The 13,775-nt window shown below is 44.0% G+C and overlaps 1 pseudogene; it reads left to right on the top strand.

The window, feature by feature from the left end:
* LOC118395193 (dihydropyrimidine dehydrogenase [NADP(+)]-like) overlaps positions 1-2,706 on the top strand; it is a 173,147-nt pseudogene extending 170,441 nt beyond the window's left edge.
* Positions 2,707-13,775: the final 11,069 nt, after the last annotated feature.

Consider the following 13,775-nt stretch of genomic DNA (forward strand, 5'->3'; position numbering starts at 1 on the left):
CTGAAGATCTCTTACAACGCTGTGTACTACTCCCTTCACAGAACAGCTCAAACTGGCTCTAACCAGAATAGAAAGAGGAGTGGGAGGCCCCGGTGCACAACTAAGCAAGAGGACAAGTACATTTGTGTTTAGTTTTAGAAACAGACGCCTCACAAGTACTCAACTGGCAGTTTCATTAAATAGTACCCGCAAAACACCAGTCTCAACATTAACAGTGAAGAGGCGACTGTGTGAATCAGGCCTTCAAATTGCTGAAAAGAAACCACTACTAAAGGACACCAATTAGAAGAAGAGACTTGCTTGGGCCAAGAAGCATGAGCAATGGATATAAGACCGATGGAAATTTGTCCTTCGGTCTGGAGTCCAAATTGGAGATTATTGGTTCCAACCACTGTGTTTTTGTGTTACGTGGTGTGGGTGAACGGATGATCTCCGCATGTGTATTTCCCACCGTAAAGCATGGAGGAGGAGATGTTATGGTGGGGGGATGCTTTGCTGGTGACACTGTCTGTGATTTATTTAGAATTCACTTAACACACTTAACCAGCATGGCTTCCACAACATTCTGCAGCGATACGCCATCTCATCTGGTTTGGTCTTAATGGGACTATCATTTGTTTTTCAACAGGAAAACGACCCAACACACCTCCAGGCTGTGTAAGGGCTGTGTAAGGGCTATTTGACCAAGAAGGAAAGTCATGGAGGGCTGCATCAGATAGCCTGGCCTCCACAGCCTGGCCTCCACAATCCCCCGACAATCCCCCGACAATCCCCCGACCTCAACCAAATTGAGATGTTTGAGATGTTTGAGATGAGTTATGTAACGCATATGTAATCATGTAGTAAGCAACAAAGTGTTAAACGAATCAAAATCTAATTAATATTTGAGATTAGGCAAAGTAGCCACACTTTGCCCTGATGACAACTTTGCACACTCTTGTCATTCTCTCAACCAGCTTCATGAGGGAGTCACCTGGAATGCATTTCAATTAACAGGTGTGCCTTATTAAAAGTTTATTTGTGGAATTTCTTTCCTTCTTAATACGCATTAAGAAGGAAAGACATTTGAGACAATCAGTTGTGTTGTGACAAGGTAGGGGTGGTATACAGAAGATAGCCCTATTCGGTAAAACACCAAGTCCATATTATGGGAAGAACAGCTCAAATAAGCAAAGAGAAATGACAGTCCATCATTACTTTAAGATAGTCAATCCGGAAAGGTCAGTCAATCTGGAAAACTTAAAGAACTTTGAAAGTTCCTTCAAGTGGAATTGCAAAAACCATCAAGCGCTATGATGAAACTGGCTCTCATGAGGACCGCCACAGGAAAGGAAAACCCAGAGTTCCCTCTGCTGCAAAGGATAAGTTCATTAGAGTAACAGCATCTCAGAAATTGCAGCCCAAATAAATGCTTCACGGAGTTCAAGTAACAGCATTCTGCAGCGATACTCCATCCCATCTGTTTTGCACCTAATGGGACTATCATTTGTTTTTCAACAGGACAATGACCCAACACACCTCCAGGCTGTGTAAGGGATATTTGAGCAATAAAGAGAGTGATGGAGTGCTCCATCAGATGACCTGGCCTCCACAATCACCGACCTCAACCCAATTGAGATGGTTTGGGATGAGTTGGACCGCGGAGTGAAGGAAAAGCAGCCAACAAGGGCTCAGCATATGTGGAAACTCCTTCAAGACTGTTGGTAAGGCAATCCAAGTGAAACTGGTTGAGAGAATGCCAAGAGTGTGCAAAGCTGTCAAGGCAAAGGGTGGCTACTTTGAAGAATCTCAAATTTGATTTATTTAACACTTTTTTGGTTACTACATGATTCCATATGTGTTATTTGATGTCTTCACTATTATTTTACAATGTATAAAATAGGCAAAATAAAGAAAAACCCTTGAATGAGTAGGTGTGTCCAAACTTTTGCTGGTACTGTATATTAACTAGCTAGTATCATTAACAACGTAGCTAACTAGCTAGCGTTGCTAACAACGTAGCTAGCTGATTACAAAGAGAGCTGTTGCTAGGTGTGGGGTAGTGCAAACTGCACAGCCATGTAAGTTAACACAGTTTTTGACAGTTGCAGTGGCTAGTGTTGTTTGGTTTGTTTTGTTTTGCTTAGTGATTATGCTAATTAATCATTTTGGACATCAATGCAGGTAACCCAGGCCAGGTTATGAAAATAAACATAAATTCCGATGCTGTGAGATATATGACAATGCTGAGTGCTGTAGCCCTTGTTGATTTTTTTTCCCCCTCTATTTGTTTGAAGTTGCACCACCATATAAAAATATTTTGGTACGTAAGTTCTTCATTCCATTGCTTACTTGGACACAATGACCCTCTCTTTTTTCTAATAAGCATCTTTACCATTCCACTATTGTCCCTCTCTATCTCCCAGGGCCTGCTCAGCTTTGGCCCCTACCTCCTGGAGAAGACAGAGGTCCTGGCTGAGTACAAGAAGAAACGGAAGGATGCCAACAACAACTTTGTGGGCGACACTAGTCCCTGCTGTGGAGGTGAGAGAAGGGCTGCCTGGATTACAAATAACACTCTGTTATGTCTTTATTTTGTTTTCTAAGACAACGGCAGACTGCAATAAATCTGCTCAAGCTCCAAATCCGGCTCGCGTGCGGACAGTTTCAGACTTCTGCTTTAGTGTTTATGATAGTACATCTGTTTCTAATGAAGGGATGTTGTGACCATTCTTTATTTTTATTTTTGTGAATTTTACCCCTTTTTTCTCCCCAATTTCGTGGTATCCAATTGTTAGTAGCTACTATCTTGTCTCATCGCTACAACTCCCGTACGGGCTCGCGAGAGACGAAGGTTGAAAGTCATGCGTCCTCCGATACACAACCCAACCAAGCCGCACTGCTTCTTAACACAGCGCATCCAACCCGGAAGCCAGCTGCACCAATGTGTCGGAGGAAACACCGCGCACCTGGCAACCTTGGTTAGCCCGGCCCGCCACAGGAGTCGCTGGTGCGCAATAACTCAGGATACCAGGTACTACATACTGTACACACACACACTCACACACACAGCCTAGCCTACTGTGAATGTGGTTTTTCTCAAAAGTCAATAGGCATCCTATTGCTTATTTGGTGCTCTGTTTGGGAAATAGACTGTGTTGTTTGTCCCCTCAGCTTGAATGTAGCACTCTTGTATTGTTTATTTAACTATCCTCTAACTTGAGTGAGATACACTCATACGGTGCAGTAAAACACTGTTCCTTCCTGTAAGACTCTCGTTGAGTGATTTTGTTCACCTGTTCTCATGGCAGGATGCTGCTAAACCACTGTGGTCATGTTGCAGACTAATCTTTTTCTGTTCTCTTTTTTCTCTCTCCATCCACCCAGTTATAGAGAGGATGAGTCCTCTCTCCTATGGAGAGTCGATAATTGCTCTAATGTAATAGCTTTTTTTCTCTCTGCTTCCTCTTCTTTTGCAGGCTATTACGTTTGACCCTGAGACCCATTTCCCAGTAATCACTGACAGCTGTACCGGCTGCACTCTCTGCCTCAGCATCTGCCCCATCATCGACTGCATCAAAATGGTTACCAGGCCAACACTGTACGTGCCTAAGAGGGGGCTGCCTCAAGCTGTTAATCCAGTTTGCTAAAGGCTAGAACAGGGCCATGTACATTAGGCGCATAACGGAAGAAAATGTATTGAAACAGGGAGATACTACTTGGGCTAGTCCAATGAGAAATGGTCATTTTCATTTCCTGTTGCAAAATGTTTTAATACGTTTTCTACTGTGTGCTCTAATGAATACGACCCATGCTTTACCTGACCACCGTAGAGCGGAGGGGGGAGAAGAGGAGAGGACCAATGTCTACTTCACACCATTGATTGGCCACATAATTGCAGAGTGAAAAATTACCTTTATTATGAACATTTATAATTATCTAGAAGCAGTAATTACCTTATATTCCCAAGCCAATTATTCTGAAATAATTGTGCCGGGCACCAAATAGTTACAGTGTTATTTCTAAAACAGTGGCTTGCAATGTGGGGTTTAGTTTTTTGTCTGCCCTGCTGGAATTGATAGAGATTGTGTGTTGAAGTTTCCATGGTTCAGTTCAAGGTGCATACTGATAATCATATTCATTGATTATCATCTTTTGGACCAGTGGAAATTGCAATGCACTGTTCAAAGACAGATGAATGCAATCATGGTGTACAGGTTATAGTTCTGTTATATTAAGTATGTTAATAATGAACTGGGGGATAATAGGAAAGGTTTTGGTGGAAATTAGGACTCTATTCAATCTGTATCGCTAAAGTATTACAGATTACGCGATAAAAATGTAAAGGTCATTTCTGATTAAGCCGACATGCAGCGCTTACCATGAATGCAGTCTCCGATAACGCAGGAACATTGGTTTTAAATTTCAAATATACTGTCACGCTGAACTTCCACGATACGGATTGAGTAGAGCTCTAATATATTTTGGCGTGACTTGATTTTGAAATAGATTTTCCTGTGATTTTGTGTATATTCTTTAAGGCGATCATATACCTTTTAGCTTGATGTATTGATGAGTAGAAAAATAGCACATGAATAATGTTTTGGGCATTATAGGTTGAGACAGGTTTTATATACATTTTAGGGAAATTGTATTAAATTGTCATTTGTTTTATCATATTTATGACAATCATATAACCTGCAATCTAGGTATATATGTGAGTGACTTCAAGATCAGACACCACCTACTCAATTATATCTGAACACTTTTAGAGAAAATCCATAAATCTTATGCCCTATTCATAATCAATGAACAGACTGTTTTGAAAAACAAAACATGTTTTTGTGTTAATGCAATCTCTACACAATTCCCTTTTTCCCAAAAAATTCACAAACAAAACACCCAATTCTGTGTATGGGGTAAGCTGTTGATGTAACGGTTCTCTTGTAGTGAAGGAGAGTCGGACCAAAATGCAGCGTGTAGATTGCGATCCATGTTTATTCAACTAACGTAACACGAATCTAAATACAAACACGTAACACGAATCTAAATACAAACACTACAAAACAATAAACGTAACGAAAACCGAAACAGCCTAATACTGGTGCACATACACACAGAACAAGGACATCAAGACACTAAGGACAATCACCCACGAAACACACAAAGAATATGGCTGCCTAAATATGGTTCCCAATCAGAGACAACGATAAACACCTGCCTCTGATTGAGAACCACTTCAGACAGCCATAGACTTACCTAGAACACCCCACTAAGCTACAATCCCAATACATACACACTACATACAAAAACCCATGTCACACCCTGGCCTGACCAAATAAATGAAGATAAACACAAAATACTTTGACCAGGGCGTGACAGTTGAGTTAATTAAAATGCCATCGCTGCCATCTCTGGATAAGGGTAGTCGCTCCATGAAAGGGTATTAATTGAAAATTATTTTACATACTTGTTTGAAATAGTAGACAGCCGCTGAAATTGGTTATTTCATATGTTCTTATGTCTTGTGTTAACTATTTAAAAGAGAGCAGCATCTCCATAATTCATTTTTTAAGCCGATTTCAGACATTTCACCAAGGGGCCGATTCCGACCCGAGTTAAACGCCCGTAAATGCAAAGGAATTCCCTTTTTATGCACTTTTCTCTCTACGTGTATTCTGACCTTGAACTTAAGCATGGGAATAGCTGTTCCATTACGCAGAATTTAAATTGTATGGCCTTTCAACTTACAGCAATGGGCACTCTCGAATGTCTTAATTATATGCTACCCCAGCTTTCTCTGTTTCCTATTTCTATCGTGTTAAATATTAGTCACTATCAGTATCGACTGTCAGTAGCCTAATAACCACACATATTCAACTGTCAATTTACTGTTAGTTCCATTCAGTTGGTATAGCCTACGTTATCATTCCATTTAATTACATTGCTTTGTTTACTTTCATTGGCTTCCTCTGTAAACAACGTCACAGCCATGTGGTTGTTGCTGAGGATCATTAGTAACAGTTGATTCAAAAAATGTGTAAAAAGACGTGCAGGCTTATTAAATCGTTATGAAGCGGAGGGCAGAGCAAGCCATAGCAGTTTGAACCAGACGCACACAGTTCCATGGCTAGTGTAGGGAATAGACAAGGCTACTATTGTAAACTATTATAATTCTATATATACACACTAATCTTCCAACAGTAACATGGATTAAATAGCTGAATGTGGCAATCTTCAGAATGAATCAAGCCACGTTTTCTTTCTTTTGTGCTTAAAGGCTCTCCAAACCAGGTTTTTTATGATTCATAAACACTTTTCTAACCCTAAATAATCTACAAGATCAAAGCATTTTTTTATCTACCAATTGGAACGGAAATGGAGATGAATATGCATATATTTAGAAGGCTTTCTTTCATTGATCCCTAATATTCTGAACCTGTTCTCTCTATTTATTCTAGTGAGTCTGTCGACAAAATTCGAACTAAAAGGTACAACGTATTTTAAAGGGATGGTTTAAGATAAATGTACTATAAACCCTATTGAATGAAAATCCAGGAGAAAATCTGTTGACCAGGAAGTGGCATTTATTCAGTGCATGCAAGGTAACCACACCTCCAAAAAGGTTCTTCAGCTGTCCCCATAGAAGAACCATTTTTGGTTCCAGGTAGAAATATTTTGCATCCATGTAGAACCCTCTGTGGAAAGGGTTCTATATGGAACCCAAAACAGTTCTACTTGGATCCAAAAGGGTTCCAGCTGGAACCAACAAAGGTTCTTAGGGTTCTCCTATGGGGACAGCCGGAGAACCCCTTTTAGGTTCTAGATGGCACCTTTCGTTCTAACAGTGTATACATTCCACCTCCTATCCACTAATGCTCCAGAAAAATGTTATACATCTCCATTACTTGTATTTCTTTAATGAACTGGTATTTGAGAAATCAACCTTAAATTCAAACCCAGACCTAAAGCCCTGTTCTCTGTTCCTGCAGTGAGGCTCAATCCTGTCTCCATCTTGTAGGATCCGACAGTCTTTCACATTCCCAAACCAGACATACATCCTCTCTCCCTCCCTCTTTCATGCAGCATCCCAGACATCTTCCCCTTTCCTCCATGATTGTAATTAGGAAATGATATGTGAAACTGCCACATCCGTTTGCGATATTACAACAACAAAGACTTTACTTCAAACAACAAAAACAGTTTTTTTTCCTCTCTCACATCATTGCACGTGCAGTAGAACAGCAGAGTATGTACTTTCACTTTATTTCACCAAGTTGCTGGATGCTCATTTCCTCAAAACAAGATCTCAGCTTTAATCATTCACAAATGCCCATAGACAATGCCCTTCTTGCGCTGTCAGTCCTTATGTCACAGACAAATAATATTGACCTATCCACTGAGATGGTGACCAATGTTTGACACCAGCAAGTCGGTGCTGTTTAAGCTACTAAGGAGACAGAAGTCAGGTGATCATACCACAATGCAATTCAATGACCAGAGAACCCTTCCTAGTATGAAATCAAAGAAACAGTGTAGTTTTCACGTGCTACCTGTAGGTCAATACCATAACTGACCAGTCACCCTTCACATCATCACAGCACGTCATACTTTTCAGATTGTTTCAAACTATCAATAAAGTTCAGATTGTTTCAAACTATCAATAAAGTTCGGATTGTTTCAAACTATCTCTGCTGCGATCAGTGTCCTCTCTTTGCCCAGCAATGTTGAGAAGGATTTAATCTCAGTGAAAAATAATTAACTCCCCTTAGAGAGAATGTGTCGCTAGGTTATTAGGTCCACAAATGAGCTTCTAAATGTGAAAAGAAAAGTTTGCAGAGAATAGAGGTAGGAAATAAAGACCCCCTGGGTAGTGTGTGTAGGAGGTTGTAACTTCTAAGCCAAAACTAATGATGCAGGACTGCGTGGGTGCCATGGAGATTGAGGTTCAAGCACTCTTAATTCAATGTTAGTTAACTTATAATCATTTTTCACTTGTATGTGTTGTGGAAAACTTTACAACACCCATTAACACCTATTGGTGTGTCACAAATGTGAGAATGAGAATAAATATTTTGTCCTTACCAGATAGATTCTATCCATACAGGTTCTAGCAGAAATCCACCTTTAATTACATATGTATTCAAAACATTGTATTGAACATATTGGGCTCTTAGGACCTAGTTTCAAGCAAAACTCCTTGACATTTTATTGCTCAGTGAAATAGCATGTGGTTTCAGAGGAGATTGCTCACCGTCAAATTGGTACAGTTGGGCCCCTCAGTAGAATTCCACTTACACACTGAAATGTGACCATGAAAATGTGCCTCTTTACGTTAACATTGAGTAATTCTGCAGACACTGATTCAAAAGATAAGAAATAGAAGAAATAGCATACACAAACAAACATTCAAATATGCATGTCACAACATTTCACAGATTACTGGGACCAGAAGTATCTTCTGCAGGTCTGGGGTGGCCAACGGCTCCTGGAGAGCTCCACTGTGTGTGTAGTCTCAGGTCTGTACTTAGTGGTGGGCTGGAACAACAGCCTCCACACACCCTTCAGGACCAGAGTCTTCAGGAAGCATCCGCCATGTTGCTTTCAACAATGAGCTCTGACAGTACTTCCTCCCTCATAGAGACACAGCCTCTTCTTGCCATTAATTAGTCCGATGTCCTAATTGTCCCAATCACAAGTCATTAACGACATGAAGCTAAGTGTCGCTATAATAGCAGCCGTAGCTCTATGGTAGCAGTGGCTCTGTGGGCCATGAGAAGCCATGAGAATCGGTCTGGAGGTTTTACTGAGGACACTGTAGGTGAGGATGTGGTTTTGACAAGGGCTGACTTTAAAATAGTAATTCAAGCTGTCCCTATTTTACCTTTAGCTTCAGTTCAGTTCTTTCTCGTAATATAAAATGGGTACAGTAATTGTGTAATACATAATGTATTTGATGTACTTGCATTGAGGTTTGACAGTGTGACATGCGTACTTCCTTATCAAAACGTTCCCTAATTCCCAGTAATCACCCGTTGGAAATTGGACGCTGCTAGTGTAAACTCCTGTTAGAAACCATATTGTGTGGATAATAATCCCCAACATGTCCTCTTTCCTCCCTTGTCAGTCTCCTCATTTGGGAGTTGCAGTCTGACAATCACCATGACTGTGAATTAGCATACTGGCGCAGTGTCAAATTGGAGCCGCCAGTGAGCCATGTATGGGATCTTGACCTTCGACCTCAGGTAATTGGTACTGCCAGGAAGCTCAGAGAGAGGCGTTCATGCTCCTCCACGGCGGCATGTAGAGAATTTGAAGTACAACAGGAGAGAGCCATCGTGACTGATCATTTAGTGTAAATGCTTGATGGCTTCGACCCAACTGAACAGCGCTAACATTGACTGTTTGTCATGCCCTGATCTTTTTCACCTGTCTTTGTGATTGTCTCCACCCCCCTCCAGGTGTTGCCCATCTTCCCATTATCCCCTGTGTATTTATACCTGTGCTTTCTGTCTGTCTGTTGCCAGTTCGTCTTGTTTGTTCAAGCTTACCAGCGTTTTGTGTCTCAACGCATGCTTTTTCCAGTTGATCTTTTTCTCGTCCTCCTCGCTTTTGACACTTGCCTGTCCTGTACCTGCCCGCCTGACCACTCTGCCTGACCCTGAGCCTGCCTGCCGTCCTGTACCTTGACCTCTACTCTGGATTATTGACCCCTGCCTGCCTTGACCTGTCGTTTGCCTGCACCTGTTACAATAAACATTGTTTCTTCACACAGTCTGCACTTGGGTCTTACCTGAAACTGGCCATGACTGACCCAGCAAACTTGGACAAGCTCCGCAACGCCATCTCCTCCCAAGAAGCCACCATTGGTTAGCACGAGGAGTTGCTTCGTGGTCAGATGGAAGGGTTCCAGGCCGTGGCCAAACGTCACGACCTAGCCTTAAACGCATTGCGGGAGCAACGTCGGGTATCGTTGGACGGGGCCACAGTGTCTCCCGACCCCTCCTGTCTCAGCCTCCAGTATTTATTTTGCAGTAGTTTGTGTCGGGGGGGCTAGGGTCAGTCTGTTATATCTGGAGTATTTCTCCTGTCTTATTCGGTGTCCTGTGTGAATTTAAGTATGCTCGCTCTAATTCTTTCTTTCTCTCTCTCAGTGGACCTGAGCCCTAGGACCATGCCCCAGGACTACCAGGCCTGATGACTCCTTGCTGTCCCCAGTCCACCTGGCCGTGCTGCTGCTCCAGTTTCAACTGTTCTGCCTATGGCTATGGAACCCTGACCTGTTCACTGGATGTGCTACCTGTCCCAGACCTGCTGTTTTCAACTCTCTAGAGACAGCAGGAGTGGTAGAGATACTCTCAATGATCGGCTATGAAAAGCCAACTGACATTTACTCCTGAGGTGCTGACCTGCTGCACCCTCGACAACCACTGTGATTATTATTATTTGACACTGCTGGTCATCTTTGAACATTTTGGCCATGTTCTGTTATAATCTCCACCTGGCACAGCCAGAAGAGGACTGGCCACCCCTCATAGCCTGGTTTCTTCCTGGGTTCTGGCCTTTCTAGGGAGATTTTCCTAGCCACCGTGCTTCTACACCTGCATTGCTTGCTGTTTGGGGTTTAGGCTGGGTTTCTGTACAGCACTTTGAGATATCAGCTGATGTAAGAAGTGCTTTATAAATACATTTGATTTGAATTCCATGGGTTGCCTACTATGCAGCCTACCACGACAGTAACCTCCCAGCCCCTCTGTAACCCGGCTGGCAGCAGCGCCGTCACCCCAGTTTCCAGGGAACCCCGCTTACCTCCCCCGGAGCGCTAGATTCCAGAACCTGCCATGCCTTTCTCTCCCAGTGCTCCATCGTTTTCGAGCTGCAGCCTTCTTCACTCCCCTCGGACCGCTCAAAGATACCGTACATTATTAGGCTGATGTCCGGGAGGGCACTCACCTGGGCCATGGCGGTGAGGGAGCAACACTCCACCGTCTGCCTCAGTCTGGAGGTATTCTTGGCGGAGGAAATTGCTTCGGCAGGACACACTCAGTGTGGCAGATTATGCGGTGGCGTTCCGCACGCTAGCAGCGGAGGGTACATGGAACCCGGAAGCACTGTTCGACACGTTCCTGCACGGATTATCGGAGGAGGTAAAGGATGAACTGGAGCCCGAGAACTACAGACTGATCTCGACTCACTCATCACTTTAACCATCCGGATCAATGGTCAGCTACTGGAACGTAGGAGGGAGAAGAGGTCCGATTGCAGTCCCAATCGCTCATTCAGGGATCCCACCTGGCATCTGATGAACTCCGGAAGTCCCCGGCGTCTACGCCCCCGAGAGGACCCGAGCTTACCCGAGTCCCTCCAAGAGCCTCCGGAGACTGCCTATTCACCTCTTCCTGAGCCGATGCAGCTCGGCAGGGCTAGGCTGTCTCCAGCCGAACGAGTACGCAGAGACTGTATTGCGGTATTGCCGGTCATTTTGTGTCTACCTGTCACTTCGAGACCTAGCTCCTTCGTTGGAGTGAGTACACTGGTGGGTCTTAAAGTACATTTTTCTTCTCCCCTTACTCGCCACCCTGCTGTGGGGTGACCAAGTCTCTCCAGGTACTCATCTACTCAGGGGCAGATGTGAGTCTCATGGACATGACCCTGGCATCCGAGCTGGGCTTCCCCACTCAACCCCTTTCCATTCCCATGGGTGTTAGAGCGCTGGGTGGGAGCTCTATAGGCCGGGTCACTCACCAGACCACCCCCGTCAACCTACAAGTGTCGGAACCACAGTGAGACAATCCAATTCCTGCTGGTTGAGTCTCCACAGGTTCCCGTGATATTCTCTTGGCTCCAGCAATACAATCCCTCCATTGACTGGGCTACTGGTGCCACACTCATTGCATGAAGTCAGCTCTGCCTGCCCCAATACGTCTTCCTGGGGGCTTAGAAATTGCCCCGGACCGCTCCTCAGAGTATCAGGACCTCCAGGAGGGGTTCAGTAAGGCCTGGGCAGCTTCACTTCCGCAGCACCGACCGGTATCTAAGAAGGTCAAACCTGAGGCGCTGGCATGCTGGCATGCTGCTCCACCCCCAGAAGCCAAGGCTTTCCCTCCCGCTCCAAGATCATTAGCCCCTCTGCTGTTCATTCTCTGTTGCCCCGTACCCTCTATATTCTTCCTATCTTTTCTGCATCTCGAGTCAAAGTCTGTCTGCCCCTTGTCTTCTGTTTCTAGGCCCATCCCTCCCCCATGTCATCGATGGCCAGCCAGCATACAAGGTGAGACGCCTCCTGAGGGTTCGACCACGGGGCAGGGGTTTCCAGTACATGGTTGACTGGGAGGGTTATGGCCCAGAGGATAGGTGCTGGGTTCTCACTAAAGACATCCTTGCCTCGACCCTCATCACTGACTTTCACCGCCGGCACCCCAGTCAAACAGGTATCCGCCCAGGCGTCCCTAGGGGAAGGGGGTGTACTGTCACCCCCTGATATTTCAACTGTCTTTGTGATTGTCCCCACCCCCCTCCAGGTGTCGCCCATTATCCCCTGTGTATTTATACCTGTGTTTTCTGTCTGTTACCAGTTTGTCTTGTTTGTTCAAGCCTACCAGCGTTTTGTCTCAGCTCCTGCTTTTTCCAGTTTTTCTTGTCCTCCTAGTTTTTGACCCTTGGCTGTCCATGTACCCGCCTGCCTGACCACTCTGCATGCCTGACGCCCTGTACCTTTGCTCCACCTCAGGATTACCGACCTCTGCCTGACCTGAGCCTGCCTGCCGTTCTGTACCTTGGCCTCTACTCTGGATTATCGAGCCCTGCCTGCCTTGACTTGTCGTTTGCCTGCCCCTGTTACAATAAACATTATTTCACAATGTGCACTTGGGTCTTAGCTGAAACGTGATACTGTTAGGCATAGCATACCTTTAATAACAGTGACCATTTGTATTGTTTTCCCACAGTACACCTGAATATTCATTGGTGTGCGAGTTAAAAGTATCCTATAATACCGTCTGATCCACCTCTTACTCATGCTTTGTGCTTCCTATCAAGGGAAGTTAGGACTCAATTCAATCCGTATTACTGTAGCGTTACAGATTGCGCACTAGAAATGTAATTACTGATTGAGCCAACATATGCAGTGTTTACAGTGAATGCTGTCTCTACACATGGAAAATGGTGCCGAAAGGGTGGGCTGCCATGCTTCTAGCTCTTAGGGAAGAGAATTATGTTCTCCAGGTACATCACCCAATTTAATTATATTTACTCTCAGTCTGCAAACCAGAATTTGTAAGATCCTGGTCGAATGAAACAGACGGAGGCCCAGCTAAATAGTCAAAAATATTTATTCATGGGAACGTTCTAAAGTCAAGAATACAAAACAATTCATTTTATACTGACTACTCACGCCCACACATTCACACAGCCATACACACACACACACACACACACACACACACACACACACACACACACACACACGCACATACACAAACAGACGCACATACCCACATGCGCACAACAGACGCACACACATGTCCTGCTACGCACACACTGTCTATCTCACTACCTAGCCGACAGAGATAGTGACCTTGTCCTTGAGACGTACTCCCCGTTCTCTCCCAAATCTCTAGTCAGGTCGGCACCAAGCTCAGACAGTCTGTTTAAAATACCATAAAGACAAATTGTTTTACCCTAATTCTGACTAGGACTACACATTTATTGATTATGAATTTATACATGCTAATCAATTCCATACAATTATATGTTTCAAGGCGGAATATTCTAATCATTCAATTAACAGACAATTC

The sequence above is a fragment of the Oncorhynchus keta genome, chromosome 15 (assembly GCF_023373465.1).
Source record: "Oncorhynchus keta strain PuntledgeMale-10-30-2019 chromosome 15, Oket_V2, whole genome shotgun sequence".
Taxonomy (NCBI): Eukaryota; Metazoa; Chordata; class Actinopteri; order Salmoniformes; family Salmonidae; genus Oncorhynchus; species Oncorhynchus keta.